This window comes from Anastrepha obliqua, chromosome 3 (assembly GCF_027943255.1).
Source record: "Anastrepha obliqua isolate idAnaObli1 chromosome 3, idAnaObli1_1.0, whole genome shotgun sequence".
Classification (NCBI taxonomy): domain Eukaryota; kingdom Metazoa; phylum Arthropoda; class Insecta; order Diptera; family Tephritidae; genus Anastrepha; species Anastrepha obliqua.
This window is the reverse complement of record NC_072894.1, coordinates 108,734,353-108,747,525: the sequence shown is the minus strand read 5'-3', so window position 1 is coordinate 108,747,525 and position 13,173 is coordinate 108,734,353.

Genomic DNA, 13,173 nt, shown 5'->3' with positions numbered 1-13,173 from the left:
TTACTGGTTTCCTTTTTCGGACTCGGCGTCATATTGCTGCATGCCAGTCAGCAGCGAGAATTGGTCATCGCATTTAATGGACGGTACCCGCGGACTACCTCCACCGAGTCGTAACCTGGTGTTTGACCCTCCTGGTTCGCCATGACTTAGTCAACGACTAAGCGAGACAACCTGGTTTTCCGCGGTTGGAGGTTTCATCTACCAATTCCATTTGGAGATGGTCCCGTGCCATCTTACTAAGCCCCTTGGTAAGTTTGGAGGCAACTAGATCCTGAACCAAGATCTTGTGCTTCTTTGTTACCTTCCCAGTTTCGTCGTGCGTGCGGTTTCGTTTCTTGGCATCTGTCTTATTGGCGGCTTGGAATACCAAGTATTCATCAACCACCTTTTCACATCTTGCCTTGTCGGTCTCATCTCTGGCATGAACTTTACCTTCGGTCCCGTTTTTTCAAATCCTGCCAAGGACAAAGGATAGCGAGAGACTTCTGGCAGAGTTTATACCTCGAGGAACGTTTGTTACCACTTTTTTGTCCCATGGATTTAGCGGATGTTGTTGGCGTACTGTGGCCCACAGCTTTACCCTAACTGTTTCTTTGCTGGAGGTCAAGAGCTCATCTTCTGAGAGTGACCCAGTCATCCTCAGTTTATCCTTGCTCGTACCTCTTGTCCATTTTTCCGGCTATTTGTTAAGTGCCTCTGTTCCTATTTCCTGTCTATCTGTTTGATTGTCCTCCGGTTTTGTCCGCATGTTCGTTTGTAGATCAGTCCGTACTGTCAATGCGTCCGTATGTTTTCTCGTCATTTTGGCCGTTAGGTTTATGGGTTTTTCCGTCATTCGAATTTTTGTTTTTTGATTTGTAGATTTCATCTGGTTCGTACGGTCACCTGCCCCGCAAAGGGAGATGCGCATGTCGCCATCCGCGGAGAGAGGATAGGGAAAATATCCGGTCAACCATGGCAGCGCCCCATACCATGGCAGGCCACCGTTCAACCTGAGGCGGCCTGATATCAGGACGGCTCCGTTCGAAGACAGGCTTATTTAGTCCACCGGCTGCCAAACCCACCCAATAGGCACGGGTCGCATCACACCTTGGGTTGAGGGAGTTTTTTAACGAAGTTTACGTCTTCAGTCTGTGTGGTTCGCGGGAGATATTTGCTTTCCTACCCTCCATATCTGGGAGGTGTTCCCCTATTCACCACCTGGCGACGCGCCCTATAGGAGTTACAGGCTCCCAAGTGATGTGGCAGCCGAAGTTAATGAGCAAACCTTGTAAGTCCACCATCCTTGGGGTACAACTCTAAATATTGCCGCCTTCGTTAAAAAAAATATCTGGAATAAGACATCTTTAAAAATTCTTAACCTACATAACTAAGTAATTTAATTTTTTTTGTATAGGTGGTGACTCTTCTCAAAAATATGTCTGGATTGAATAGATATGATTTAAATGTAAATGAACTCAATGATTTCTTACAACTTCCTATAAAAGTTAGCTGACTACATTCCCCCGTACCTGCGTGATTTTAGTTGAAGCAAAATAGAAAATGGAAAAAACTACAACTTTTCGATTCGAAGCCCATTTTTCTTAGAACTAACTTGGCAAAGCTTTATTGCATTACAATTAAACATACATACGTCAAAAAAAAAATGTTTAAACGCAATAGCCAAGAACGGAAATAGAAAAATCGTTTTTGCTCATTAAAAAGGCTTCCAGGTTCATCAGCGACTCGCATTGACAGTTCAACTTGCATTGCAATCGAATCACAGTTCGAAACAATCATTTTTTAAGCATTTTCTCTTCTGAGAAATTTCCGCTTCATTAGCAACGTGGGAGCAAAAGTTAATTGCATTTCGTCATTACTTTCGTCTTTCTTGAACAGAAAAAAATATGGCAAATCCAATACACATACGAGTATACACGTATACACAAAATAGGTCACTTTGCGATTTTTGATTTAGTAGCAATCTTCGAATTTTTTATGCCTTTAGGAGCTCAAAGAATACATAGTTAAAATTTGCCGAATTTACGTCTGTAGACATTTGAAGACAACTTGAGAGTACCACTAATTAGCTCTTATTTTAAGCAAAATATAAAGAAACTTGACGAAATTTTTACTCCATTATATATCATTAAAAAAAATTTCCATTAGCTGCAATATCCTCCTCGATCTCTACCCATAACAGGGGCTGGAAACTTCGTGTGTATGACAAAAGCAACCTCTGTAGGTTTTAAAACATACCACCTGTCATTTCTGCGATTGGTCTTTTGGCCTCGGTGAAGTTTTTTTTTCGTCAGAGAAAACTATAACATCTCAGACACTTCAGGGCGTTTAATTTTGTTTAGAAATCATCTTGATCGGATAACTCGCTGTTGTCATGTTTGCTCCGACATTAACTGTCTTCTACGCTAAACGTAGAATTTACACCAGTGATTTTCATGTACAACTCGACGGATAAGACCTTCAGAAATCTTAAGCTCCCTCGCAAGGACCCTTATTGATTTTGAAGGCTCCCAGTAAATGTTCGCTAGCATTTGTTGAATAAATTTTTCGGATTGGACAGTGTCAGAACGTTCCTCGTGCTATTGAGTTTTGCAATGGACTCTGCAACACCGCCTGATGCCTTCAATTCACAGCGAACTTAATGAATGAATGAATGGGCGCACTTAAAGAAATTAGAAATTACTAATCGGTGTGATTTACACACGCATAGCACCGAAACTACAAGTCTCTTAATTTCTTGAGTTAAGCTGCAGTGCTCCATGTCTCATTTGAAAAAGAGCAAAAATAAAAATAATGATTTAATATGCATGTTCTCAACTACCGAGTGCACTCTGTATTTTGTTTGTCTCAGCTCTGAGATCAAGTGAAAGTTAAACACCCGGTTCCATTTCTGGTTACCCTTACGCCATTATAATATTCGTTAATTATTTTATTTGCCTTACATACTTATATAACGGATTATAAAGCATAGTACTTCTCTTTTAAGCTAGTGAGAGACACAAAATTCCTTTTTTTTATTTGAGCGACTCATGCATACAATTACACCAGAGCTGGCCACATCACAGCCACGTACTCCAAATTGTTCTCTATTTCTCTTCATTCTGCTTTCATACGTATACGACAAAAACTGAGAGAAATAAATTCTTTTTTTTTATTTGAGCGGCTCATGCATACAATTACACCAGAGCTGGCCACTTCCTTCTCATTATTCTGCTTTCACACATACATTAGCGTAGTCTATGCAGCAGTGCTCAATTGATGCACAACTTTCAACCAATCAAGTCGCAGCAGCAGTCTGCGAGGACGCACACTTACAAAGATCGCTTAAGAATTACCACTCATGAATATAAAACAAATATTGAAGAATTAGTTAATAAATAGGAAATTTATGTATTACTTTTCCATTATTTAATTTTATTAAAAATATTGCATTAATAAAATGAGTAAGTACATAAAGCAAAAAAAAAAATGAATTCAATTACCTCACATTAGACAATGGCAAACCTCCGACTGTATTTCTGCCTTGAAAAAGATGCTCATAAAAAATATCTGCCGTTCGGAGTCGGCTTGAAACTGTAGGTCCCTCCATTTGTGGAACAACATCAAGTCGCACACCACAAATAGGAGGAGGAGCTCGGCCAAACACCCAAAAAGGGTGTGCGCGCCAATTATATATATATACTAGCAAACCCGGTCCCCTTCGCTGGGCACACTAAAATAGAATAGATATGGTTTAGAACAGAAAATATATGGTTTTCATATTATTTATTTCTTTATTCTTTATTCAAGCGCTTTGGCATAAACAATATTTTTTGTTTTTCTATTTGTTTTTGAGTAAATATAAAATATAAATTGAAAATCAGGAAAAAAGAAGATTGTTTTTAAATTTCAAATCAACGCATATGAATAAACAATCGTCTTTTTTCCTGATCATCCATGCATTTTTCGTTTCAATTTATATGTTTTATTAAGCATTGGAGCTTTTTTAACCATTATCCATTTATATTTTTCAAAAAAAAAAAACGAAAAAAATTGTTTTTTCCATGAACATATAATTTCATTCGGATTTCACATTAAATTCTCAAATTTCGTAAGAAATTATTCACTGTTCCAAAATCCACTCCAAAAAAATTCACAAACAATTTTTACATGTTGCACTTACGTTTTTTCCTTATGGCATCCAAATCAGAAAGAAATATTGACACATTGTAACTCACACTGTCAATTTGACAGTTCAGTTCCACCCCAAGCGTTAAAAAAGTAAGCGACATTATGGCTGGCTCAAAAGAACGCTGTACCCGTTGCCACTGCTCCGAATTACAACCAAACTTTACGAAACCCATTTTCAATACTTACTTAACAATGTGCATAAGTTTGGTTTAATTCGGTGCAAAGACACGGCGGGTCCACGTTTTGGCATATATTTTGAGACCCTAGTCATCAATAGGTATGAAAATTACCCCGTATTAAAGCACTTATCAACAGCTTTCAGTTGATACCCATATTGTACATACACGTCCGAAGGTTACCCGGGTCCACGTTTTGACCTATATCTCGAGACCCCAGTCACGGAGCGGCATGAAAAATACTCTGATCTAAAGCATTCACCAACAGCTTCAATTTGATACCCATATTGTACATACACATCCGAAGGTTACCCGGGTCCACGTTTTGACCTATATCTCGAGCCCTATCCACCAATAGGTATCCAAACTATACGGAAACTATTTTCAATACCTTCTTAACAATGTGTGTAAGTTTGGTTTAATTCGGTGCAGACACGGCCGGTTAGCGAACACACACAAAAAGTTGACTTTATTTTATATATACGATTTTTTTCAGTTTGTGTCCGAAAAATCCAAATATCTTACGGAACCCTATTTTTTTCCTAAATAAAATGTAATCCATGTTACTCGTGGATAATGTAGTTTTCGAATGGTGAAAGAATTTTTAAAATCGGTCCAGCAGTTTTTGAGCCTATTCATTACAAACAAACAAACAAACAAACAAAGTTTTCCTCTTTATAATATTAGTATAGATATATATATTCAGTTGTGAGTTACAGGGTGTTAAGAATGTAAGTGAAGAAAGAGAAAATTCGGTTACAGTTTTTCTGTGATAAAGGCGAAAATGCCAGCTAGGCCGTTGAAATTGTGAATGGTTGTCGAAACTGTAACAGTTAATTACGTGCAATTTTGGTTTCGACGATGCCATTCAGGCATTTCTGATATTCAAAAAAAAGGTAGAAAATGTCGGCATGTTAGTAGTCGTAGCATCGCTCAGGAGCTAAACCATTTGGGCAAAATAAAAAATAAAAATGGATTTCTTTCTCGAAACTAATATTTATAATGCCGGAACAATATAAATTATGAAATAACATTTCAAACAAAATCTTTTCATCAAATATTTTAACCCATTATTGTCCCTCACAGTGGGTATCCTTGACACTTTTTTTGACAAAAACCTAAAATGTGCTGTTAAGAAGGGAGTTAGAGGGTTAAAGGCAATATTTTCTAGAAAATTTTATTAGGGAGTTATTAATTTTAATTTTAAAATTCTCATTAGAAGGTATGCAATTTTCAATAAAATATTTTGAAATGTTTTTAACGCGCACAAAGTTCGAAACCTATATTAGGTGCGCAACTAAGTTATTGCTGTTTTTTTTTTTTGATGAAAATAAAACTTTATTCTGAAAAAAATGGTTTCAAGTGAGTTATTGAAAGTATTGCCCAACGCTGGCTACTACTACTTTTTCCCATCTTTCTGGTAGATCTCGTATACCGTCGCGGTAAAACTCTTGATCTTTTGAGGCTATACACGGATCAAGTCATTTTTTGATGTCTTCATATGAATGGAACTGCTGGTCAGCTAGACCAAGTGCCATCGATCGGAACAGGTGATAATCGGACGGCGCAATATATGGAGAATATGGCGAGTGGGGTACGATCTCCCATTTCAGTGTGTTCAGGTAGGTTTTAACGGGTTTGGCAACGTGAGACCGAGCATTGTCATGCAGTAGAATCACTTTTTCATGCCTCTCCTCGTATTGCGGCCGCTTCTCGCGCAGTGCTTGGCTCAATCGCCTCAATTGTAGTCGATACCGATCCCCAGTAATGGTTTCGCTTAATTTTAACAGTTGGTAACAAATAACACAAACTTGGTCCCACCAAATACACAGCATAACCTTCGCAGAGTGAATATTCGGCTGAGGCGACGACGTAGAAGCATGACCAGGCAGTCGCCATGACTTTCTTTACTTTGGATTGCTGTAATGAATCCATTTTTCATCACCCGTCACGATGCGATGAAGAAAACCCTTCCTTTTTGCGGCTGAAGCAGTTGTTCACAGGTGAAAATCATCCCTTGGTTTTAACTCATAAGGAACCCAAGTCCCTGGTTTCTAAATCATTCCCAAAGCATGCAATCGCTTTGGAAATGGATTGGCGGGTAACTCCTAATACTGAAGCAAGCTCTTCTTGCGTTTGTCACGGATCCTCATTGAGCAATACCTCCAATTCAGCGTCTTCAAAGGTTTTTGGCTTTTCTTCACGCGGACGGTCGTCAACATTAAAATCACCGTCTTTGAAGCGACGGAAAAAATCTCGGCACGTTCTTTCACTTAAAGCAGCATCTCCATAAACCGTTTTGCAGCTCTCGGTGGGAAGAGGAAAACAACACTTCCCGCAAATGACGATTATTCGGCACAAATTCAGATGTTTTCACAAAACCAAAAGTATATGATACCAACACAAAATAGCTAATGTTTCGAAGCAGTTTGTTTACGATATGTCTAAGCTTGGTTTATGATGTTTAGGTTATGTTAGAAGCGACTAGCACACCCTGCTGGCGGGATCTATTGACAAATACCGGGAACTTAGTTGCGCACCTAATAGAAGGAACTATCTTTCGCAAAAAAAATTATTAAAATTATATGAGAACCAAATAACTGCTTACCTCGATTGGGTTAAGCTTTTACAAACAACCGTTATGAGAGCAATTTTATAATAGACTTATAAACTAATGCGTCCGAATGTAAAACAGTTTAATTTTCATATAATTATTTAAAGTTATAGAAAAAGTCTTCCCCAACCGGAGCGAAGCCTCGAATTCCGCGATTTAATAAAACGAATGAAAAGGCGTTAATTAAATTCAACTGACAATTAAATTGTTAAATGAGAAATAAACGCGAATAAATGAAAACGAAAGATACTCTAATTGGAAGCAAATGAACAAGAACAGACGCAAAGCTAAAACAAACTGGTTACTAAGAAATAGTTCGCTCCAAAACTTTTAACGCTAACATCCTGCCACTTTTGAAAGCGCGCAAAAAACTCGAAAAGCAACAAAACTGCAAATAAAGCATATGAAAAGAAACGAAAAGAAAGAATTTTTAACAAAACTATTCCAACTTTGTTGCAAGTCAAAGCCAGAAAACCTCTCAGCAGCCAAACTACTTCGTTCTTAATATCCTTAGAAACAAAGTGTGCAAAACTATTCAGCTGCTTAAGGTGTGCTTATAAAAGGGAAACATACATAGGAGCACAAATTTAACAAGCATAACAGAAAGATAGAAGCAAAAAAAAAAAAATAAAAAAAAAATTTTATTTTCAAAGTTTTTGCATAGAAATTTCATAAATACCAAAAAGACAACACAATTACAGAAAAGTTCGCATGCAACATGGCAACGGTGAATTGGGAAATGGAATTGCGCAGTGCAAAGCAAAGCGCACATTTGTATGCTTGGAAGTTGCAACTTGTAGCTGTTATCGAAAGTTGCAACTCCAATTGAAGGCCAACAACTGGGGAAGCAGTTGAAAGGCGCGTTGTAGAAAAGCGTGCAAAGTAGTTGTGTTACGACAAATGCGTGTAACTAAGCCAACAGACAGCTACAAGCAAAATACTTAGGCCAACACGTTTCCAACATCTCATTCAAAACAACACCACTTTCACCTCACACAGCTTCCACTCGTTTCAACGCTTTACAAAAGACTTTGGTGTTGGTAAAAGTTCACTAAGATTTTTTGTTGGCTGAGGCGCACTGTGTACACTTACACATACACATGAACTTTATGTACTTGCAGAGTAGTTGTTTTTGACTTATTTTGTTATTGGCTCATCTTATTATTGTTTATTTCGTTATTGCTTCTATTGCGTTTTTTGGGCTCGCAACTGGTTGTAAGTGACATTGCAAGTGGCAGGTAGAAATCCAGCGATACAAATCGCTGATGGCGAAATACTCCAAGAAAGTTACTACTTGTAATTGCAAGCATAATTACTCAGGTATTCCGGGTAATTAATTTGTTGAACACCAACTGCGTGGCAAAATAGTTGGAATTTGAATTTGTTGCTGGAAGTAAAAGAATGTACACTAGTGTGCGCAATAATAACAGCGCGGAATATTGCAAAGTTTTTACTACGCATTTATTTATTTGGAATATAAGGATACGAGTATTAAATGAAAGGAAATACTTTAGAATATTTGAATCCCAAAAAAATTTCTTTGATAGCGTTGCCACATAATTTTTATTGTTAAAATGAAATTAGATGAATGAAATACTAGTACATATACAGGTATAACATGAAATATTTTTAAGAAGTATAAAAAATTAAATTTAAAAATATTTTTGATTAGCGTTGCCACCTAATTTTTAAGAGAAAATTAAATGGAATATAAGAATATGAGTATTAAATAAAGGGAGTTAAAGTAAACTTTAATAAACTTTATTTTTATAACTAATTGTGTAGCGTTGCCACCTAATTTTTAAGAGAAAAATTTAAATTCATTTCTAAACTGAATGGAATATGGGGATATGAGTATCAAACGAAAGAAAATACTTAAGAAAATTGGAATTAAAAAAAGTTATTTGATTGCGTTGCCACTTAATTTTTATTGTTCAAACGAAATTAATTGAATGAAATACTAATAGATAGGTATAATATAACATGAAATATTTTTAAGAAATATAAAAATATTTTTGAGTAGGGTTGTCACCTAATTTTTAAGAGAAAAATTAAAACTAATTTCTAAACTGAATGGAATATGGGGATATGAGTATTAAATGAAAGGAAATACTTTAGAGAATTTGAAATAAAAACCAATTTCTTTGATAGCGTTGCCACCTAGTTTTTAATTTTAAAATTAAAATTAGATGAATGAAATACTAATGAATAAAATACTAAACTATTTTTATGAAATGGAAAAATATAAAAAATATTTTGGACTAGCGTTGCCACCTTATTTTTAAGAGAAACATTTAAATTTATTTCTAAGCGGACTGGAACAGGAGAATATGAATATTAAATGTAATAAATTTAAGTGAATTTTCTTTTAAAAATATAACCTAATTGTGTAGCGTTGCCACCTAAGTTTTAATATAAAATAAAAATTATATTAGGTTGAATTAGTTTTAAAGGTGACACACAGATGGCGCTATTTATCACTTTATCGCGTTGGCAATACTGAATATATATTCATGACAAAGCCTCATCCCTAGGCTTTGTTTATCAGTATCTGTCATTTCGCTGAAGTATAAACAACGCAGTGTTTTCGTGCTCCGAGTATGTCAACTTTCGTGCCGTCGAAACGCAATTTGCGGGAAGCTTTGCTTTTCTGCTTCAATTTGAAAAAAAAATACAGCCCAAGCCCGTGAATTGCTGCAGGAGGCCTACCCAGACCATACTCCGTCGATTTCAACATGTGAGTACTGGTTTCGACGATTCAAAAGTGGTGATTTTCACACCGAAGACAAGGAGCGTCTTGGCCAGCCCAAAAAGTTCGAGGACGTGGAATTGGGGGAATTGGTAAACGAGGACTCGTGCCAAACCCAAGAAGAGCTTGCTGAATCATTGGGCGTTGATAAATCAACCGTTTGCAAGCGTCTAAAAGCGATGGGAATGATCCAAAAGCAAGGACATTGGGTCCCGTACGAGTTGAAGCTGCGCGACGCCGAACGGCAATTTTTTACGTGCGAATGGCTGATCGAGCGACAAAATCGGAAGGGTTTTTTGCATCGGGTGGTGACTGGCGACGAAAAATGGATCCACTACGATAACCCAAAACGCAAAAAATCATGGGGTTTGCCCGGCCACGCATCAACGTCGACGGCCAAGCAGAATATTCACGGCAAGAAAATCATGCTCTGCATTTCATGGGATCAGGTCGGCGTCGTATATTTTGAGCTGCTCCAACCGGGCGAAACAATCACGGGGGATCGTTACCGACTGCAATTGATGCGTTTAAGCCGGGCATTGAAAGAAAAACGGCCGGAAACGGTAAAAAGGCACGACAAGGTTATTTTGCAACATGACAACGCTCGGCCGCATGTTGCTCAACCTGTCAAAAAATACCTTGGAACGCTTGGCTGCGAAGTGTTACCCCACCCACCGTATAGTCCAGACATAGCTCCCTCCGATTATCATTTGTTCCGGCCTATGAGTCTCGATTTGGCGGACCAGCGGTTCTCCTCGTACGAGGCTACCAAAATATGGGTTGAGTCATGGATAGCCAAGCAGCGGCCAGAATTTTGGAGAAACGGCATCCGGAAATTGCCCGAAAGATGGGCGAAAGTTGTAGCTAGCGATGGCCAATACTTCGAATAAAATATTTTGTACCGTTTTTTCACAATAAAGCCCCAAATCTTCGAAAAAAACCTTTAAAACTAATTCAACCTCCAATATATTTTTTGTTTTCTTTTTTTAAAAAACATTGTTCATACTCAACGAAAACCATATAAATCAAAGTTTCAAACTTAGTATAAAATTAAAGAAATTAACCGATCATCTCCAGGAGCGAGCACGGTTCGGCTCTGGTGCCTACGTGGAATCAAGCGGGCCAAAACTACACTTCGCTCTTGGAATGCATGCATCTATGTTTCAGGTGGAGGTGTATGCTGTTCAACAAGCGATGATTTTTGTTGTGGCAAACAGGTGGAGAGGCAGATCTATATGTGTCTGTAGCGACAGCAAAGCTGCGTTCATAGCCTTAGACAGCCCTCCAACCACTTCAAAGGTAGTCGAGTACTGTAAACCCAGGTTAAACTATGCCGGCAGACATAATAAACTTCCTTGGCACGGAGCCCATTCTGCCACTCCCTTCTGCAGCCATCAAAGCCACGGTTAGCAAACGGGTTACTCTAGTGAGCTTGGCAGGCTGAGAGTGACTGCAGATGGACAAAACAGATGTTACCTGTCATGTCCGACCCACTGTCGCAGTTCCTCCTGTCCCTAAGCAGAGGGAACTGCAGGCAGCTGGTAGGACTAATGACGGGCCACTTTCTATAGTGTAAGCACATGGAAAAGGTGGGCATCTCAGGCAGTGCACTCTGCCCAGCATGTGGAGGGGAGGATGAGATGGGCCACCCAAAATCAGTAACCACCGAAAACTTCATCGAAATTGTTCGTAAATTTATCAAAACTGAACCGAAATCATCGTTGAAATTCATGGAATCGAAGTTGAATATCTTCAAAACATCGTTTTGTGGCATTTTAAGTGATAATTTGGGCTTACGAAAGGTCTATGCACGTTTCATTCCGCACAAGTTAAGTGAGGACTCAAAATTGCTCAGAATTCAACATTCGAAAGACCTCATTAAAGAGGTGAGAAAATTCGAGAAGTTCTTTTACAACATTGTTACTGGTGATGAAACGTGATGCTTCTAACATGAAACTGAAACTAAGCGGCAAAGTGCAGAATGGAAGGCCTCAAATGAGCCACCACCCGAAAAATCGCGTTTGGAGAAGTCAAAAATCAAGTCGATGCTCATTTCTTTTAATTATTCCAAGATAATTGGGATGCAATTTTCTATCTTGGCGTTTTTAAGCGTTTGTTGTATCGCATTCGTCGAATTCGTCCTGAATACCGCGATTGAGGAAACTGGCACTTATTGCATGATATTGCACCATCTCATCGATCCACTCTTGTGACTGATTTTTTGACTGGAAATCGCATTCTAACCATCAATCACTCACCGTATTCACCTGATATGCCTCCCTGTGACTTCTACCTATTCGGAAAATTGCATTTGGCCATGAAAGGAAAATGTTTTGCGTCCGTGAAGGCCATCCAAAAGTCTTGTAAAGACATCCTGAAGGACATTCCGGTCAATGACCTGAAACACTTTTTTGGAAAGCTTTTAGATTGCGCGAAACAGTGTATCGGGGCCAGAGGGGACTTTTTTTGAATAAATAAACTCGAAGTTACCAGAACAAAGCTCCTGTCGTTTCTCTTTTAGCTCAGTCTGGTTTATTTTGAACTTCATCTTGTAGATATAAAATGATAGACAAATGCATACCTACTCGGTTATTTTTCCATGATACAACAGCCTCCAGGCAAATTTTTGCTAAGTGAAAACAATTTCTATTCTATTTTCTTCTTTTTGCAGTAGTTCTGCTGCAACATTCGTGACATGTTTCGATTAAAATCACAAATATGATAATTTTTTCTGATTTTCTGTTGCTCATTGCATGGACCTGCTGGTATAAAAGTACAGGCTTTGGACGACGTGTTGGTTGTTGCTGAGTTGCCACATTGTTTGTTTAATATTTTTTACTTGTTTAGAACTGCAAATGAAAGTGACACATCATTGGTGACACGCCAAATAGGTTTATTAATTTTTTCTGAATTTTTTAGTGCATTGTAAAATTTCCGCGAATTTTTTTTCATATTTCCACACGCACATATATATAAAATTTAAAAATTTACTCTTCAATAAACCCAAAAAAAATTATATTCCCAATGGTTCTATTCGCAGTAGACTGTCCATATAAAATATAAAAAAATTCTGACTGATATTGCAAATATTTGTCATGAAGCAGCATCGAATCACTTGTGGATGTCAGATGCAAAAATTCTCGTTTACTGAATGCTTTCGTATGTGTAGATGAACTTAGGCACATATTTTCTCTTATGGAAATTTATATTTGCATTTTCACTTCTGTCTGTTGACACTTGCATGTCACTAGGCAAACTGTGTCTGTTTTTTGTGTAGCCCAGTGCGTAGGATGTGGGACATGTGTGAATTGGGGTGGGGCATAATGGCACCAAATTTATTGTACCAAAATTATTTTATCAAAATTTTTAGAGTGAAAATATGGTGCCATCATTTTTGCATATATAAATGAATTTCAAGTTTCGAGTATCTGTGTGTGGAATACCTTGATTCAAACTTTGCAAAT